Consider the following 4580-nt stretch of genomic DNA (forward strand, 5'->3'; position numbering starts at 1 on the left):
GTGACCGTTGAATTGAAATTGGACCGCCATGAGCGATCTGGAAACCCGATCGGACTGAAAACTTAACTTGCTTAAGATCTGATATTAGTGAGCTTAAGTCCGACGGCATTCAGAAAAATGATCTCCAGAAACGCTCCATTGGATCGAAATAGACCCGATTTGGTTATAACCTAAGTATACCTTGGCCCTGGGGCTAATTCCATCAATTTTAGGCCTATATAAAGACCTTAAACCCTCACTCTCAAATTTCATACGAATTTTTCAAACCCTAGCTAAGAGAGAGAGAGAGAGAGAGAGGAAAAGAGAGAGAAAGAGAGAGAGAGAGAGAGAAGTTGGTAAATCATCTTGAGATTCTTCCCAGTTACCCTGCATACCTAATCCATCGCATCTGAATCATTATTCCGGCTATTCTAATCTCATTTTTGGGTAAATCAATCAAACCCTAACCTGTTTTGGAGCTTAGAATAGTCTAAGTGTTGATGTAGTTAATCTACTTCATGCCTTAGGTTATCTAGTCGCCATTGACGAAGATTTGTCGTCTAAATCAGATCTATTGCTCACTTTCTGGTTTAAGGTGAGGACTATATTCGTATAAGTTATGGTTTTCAAAGCTTTTAATGTCAGTTAATGATTTATTACTGACGTGGGTGTCATTTCACATGCCAAATGCGATATTTGTTTCGTTTTACATATATAGATAATCTATGTTGTAAGTAGTGTGATTCATGTGTTTGTTGAAAGGTTTGTATGCATTTGGAATTTGGCGTTGTGATTGCTATGATTAATTGTCGTAGGAATATGATTGTTATTTATGCGACAACTCCTTATCAAAAGGATTTGCCCTAATATGTATTATGGCCGACATATGTGATGTATGTTGCCAAGTGTAGTCGAAGTGTTTGTGAAAATGTCCGAATGAGTTCGTATTTAGTAAGGTGTGAATTATGAGGCAGTTGAGATATGAAATCCCAATTACCTTACTTATGTATACTATTTCCTCCATGAATTACTTAGTCTAACTATCCATGTTGACTATGTGTATGATTTCCCCCATGCAAGTTGTTAATTTTACCGCTTTACTTATGAAATGCATGTGTATGGATTCTCGTTATCTTGCATCTTATAACATGTTTGCTATTATGGTTGAATGTGTATGGGGCCATATTATGGTCCAGGCAATCGGTAACAGGCATTGAGATCGTGGTTGAGATTCATTCGTCATGTAGGACGTGTTTGACGAACCCGAGTCGTATTAGGGTTGTCGGCAGTGGTTTGGCCACACGAAGTGTTTGCGCACTTCATGTCATTCAACTCAACGTGCGCTCGTGCTAGTCGAGCTCGTCAAATAACCCGATTGTCCCGATGGATGTTCACCATGTATGGACGCTACTGTTTGAATCTAGGTTACTAAACTTACCAGTGCAATCCCGTTAACGATAGTACCTCGATCCGTTAAAACTCATGAGTCGGGCATGGTGGTATGGGACACCGTGGTCGAGCTGTCGGCCTACGCTGGGGTGATGAGCCTCCCCGTAGTGACCAGTGAGCAATCCAAACTTGTGAGCCGATTATGGTGGTATGGGACACTATATTAGTGTTGTCGGCCTACATTGATTGGTGACGAGCCCTTTGTAGTGACCTCGAGCATACCTTGATACTGCATTGAGGCGATGAGCCTTATTATGACAACTAAGCTATGATTGGGTATGCATTAATTGGTGACGAGCTCTTTGCAGCGACCTAGAACCATAATATCGTATGAGATTGTCTAGGACTGACGATCCTAGAATGGATCACTGTTTGAGAATTGTTATAAGGAAGGTACCTTAGCTTCCCAATCCTGCTGTATAAAAAGGACTAATAACAATTTGGTAATCACGTTCATGCACCGCATTGCATGTGCCTTGGAGTTGTGAAGTACTGCAGAAGGTTGTCATGCGTACCGTAAGATGAAGACGCTGAGGGAGTGCAGGTGAGGGCATGCATCATTTCTACATACATCCTTACATTAACAAGAGTAATTAAAACATGTTTGATTGTATTGCCTTATCATTACTACTTGATTGAATTGATAACATGTTAACTTTTACTGTATAGCTCCACTGAGTTAATCACTCACTCCCACGTTCTAGGACGGTGTTTAAACACCAACCAGACTCTGTCTTAGATGCAGATGATGATGCGACCCACAAGGCAGAGCAGGAGTATGAGGATGATGAGGAGGCGTTCTTCTCTATGCAGTTCTTAGGCGGGTTCATGTGAGCCGTGTCCTGAGCTACGAGGATTCAGAGTTTATTTTGTAATGGTTTATTCCATTTTGATACTTATATTTTGAAACAAACACTTGTAATTATGACCTGGCAGAGCATACATATCTCAGGGACTTATATGTGTGTGTATATATATATATATATTTCTTCAGTCTTCCGCTTGCATATTTCACCTGTCCCTAAATTATGCTTGCAGTTTTGGCTTAATCTACTTCATGTTTTATGCACTAATACAGACAACATACATTCATCATTACATATGTTGCATAAGTGATGTTTTGAAACTTGGGAGCTAAGTTATGCTCGATCCCCGAATTTCAGGGCATTACAAGTTGGTATCAAAGCATGATTTGGATTAAACCGGACCTGGGTTATGGTCACACAACGCACACTGACGCCACCTTAGCGTAGGAGGGTGCGAGATAAATTTAGAAATAATGTAGGATTTTCAGTTGCACCTATCGGCGAAAGTTTACTGAAAACGATCACCGAGATCGAGTCCATGCACACTCTTGATCACACACAGCGACCCCAAATCACTTCTAGACCATCCATCGACCGGTTTAAACCATATATCATCCCATCCCAGCCGTTAAAAACTCGGTAAACTTGAATCTGTATTAGGTTCTATTCTAAGTTATCCGAAATGAGTCGAAACGGACTAGGGGCCCAATCGGGGTATTTCCAGGGGGACCCAGGGTGAGACTCACATCATTTTCTGACCCACGGGGTAGGAGGACCCTGCCCAACCGGTGAGCCCTCGCCAAACACTCCAGAGACCGGTGAGGCCTTCGCTGGTTCGGTGAGCCCTTGCCGCCCAGTGGGCCCAGACGGGCTAGGCCGGTCGGGCCGACACTCCTAGGGCCTAGTGTGGCCCACTCCTCCATGGTTGGTCTTTTAAAACTCTTCCCAAATCGTCTTCCCTTCACAAGTTACCCCTCCAAGCTTCCCTTTTAAAGAAATTTCTCTTAAAATCCCACAAAAATCCCTCTCCAAACCCGTTTTTCTTCCATTTTCGTGTACCCTCAATCTACTCATCTTAAAACCCACCTCCATTGCTGATTTTCCTTTCTTTTCTTTCCATTTGAGCACTCAAATCCCTACTTTGAGTTTCAAATTCGTGGAAGCCTCATCATTCCTTCCATTTTTCTCTTTTCTTTCATTTTCCATGGCCCTATTCGAACTTATTACGGCCATATTTTTTATTTCCACCATTCTCTCTTTCATGGGGAAGAAGAGAGCTCCCGTTGATGAAGTCGAGCCTAGCCGCCCAACTGGTTCATGGAGGCCGAGAGGTGTCGCCGCAAGCACAACCGCCACTCAAGAGTTTCAGACAAAGCGGGAACTCGATCCCCAGGCTCCCATTGGAAGGACTTTGTTGGCGGAGCTATCTCATGAAGTTTATGAGGGCCGTAGGGTCCTTTTTGAAGCTCATGTAGATGCGCGGCTATTTGGAGAATATCTCTTATTTGAGCGCCTAGAAGAGGCCAGGTGGGATCTGCTATTTGAGGACAAATACCGCACAAATATGGGTACTGTCCGAGCTTTCTATGCCCACATTCGAGAACCTTCCCTGGAGCCATTGCAGTTCAAGATCCCTTGCGGAAGAGATCAGGATGTCACAATCAACGTTGCTTTGATATCCCGACTTCTGAAAGTGCCGCTTGGCGAGGTTCATGCAAGAGAGAAGAATCTGAGTAGTGCGCGTGAAAGGGATCGCCGCAAGCGGTTCCTTTGTGGTCGTCTGGTTGAATGGCAGCCTAACAGAAGCCTTTTAGTAGCCAACATGACGGACGACTTCCGCTTGCTTCACCACATCTGGACATTCAACATCTATCTTAGGTGGAGCAACCGCAGTGAGTGCACGCACCTGATGGTAGATTTCTTATATCAGGTGGGGCAAGGAGAGAAGCTGTGTGTGCCTACGTACATCTTGCGACAGATAATCCTTATTGCACGTTCGAATAGAAGGACTGAATCACTCTCATTTGGCCGACTCATATGTAAGATTGCACATGAGTTTGGCTACAGACTTAGGGCGAAAAAGCCGGTACCTGTCCGTTACATCAATGAGACGACTCTTAATCAGATGGACATCGGCCCACGGCGACGACAAGCCTTACTTGAAGAAAGTGAGGATGAGACTGAGAGCGAAGAGGAAGAGAGTAATAAAGAAGGTGGAGCTGAAATAGAAGAAGAAGAAGAGCAGGACGAGGAAGAAGTAGAGGCCTAGGACACGAGTGAGAGTTCTCCTCCTGCGGCACCAGATTAGGGCACAGATCAGGCCACCAGGGATGCCCGTATAGCTCA

Source organism: Magnolia sinica, chromosome 7 (assembly GCF_029962835.1).
Source record: "Magnolia sinica isolate HGM2019 chromosome 7, MsV1, whole genome shotgun sequence".
Taxonomy (NCBI): Eukaryota; Viridiplantae; Streptophyta; class Magnoliopsida; order Magnoliales; family Magnoliaceae; genus Magnolia; species Magnolia sinica.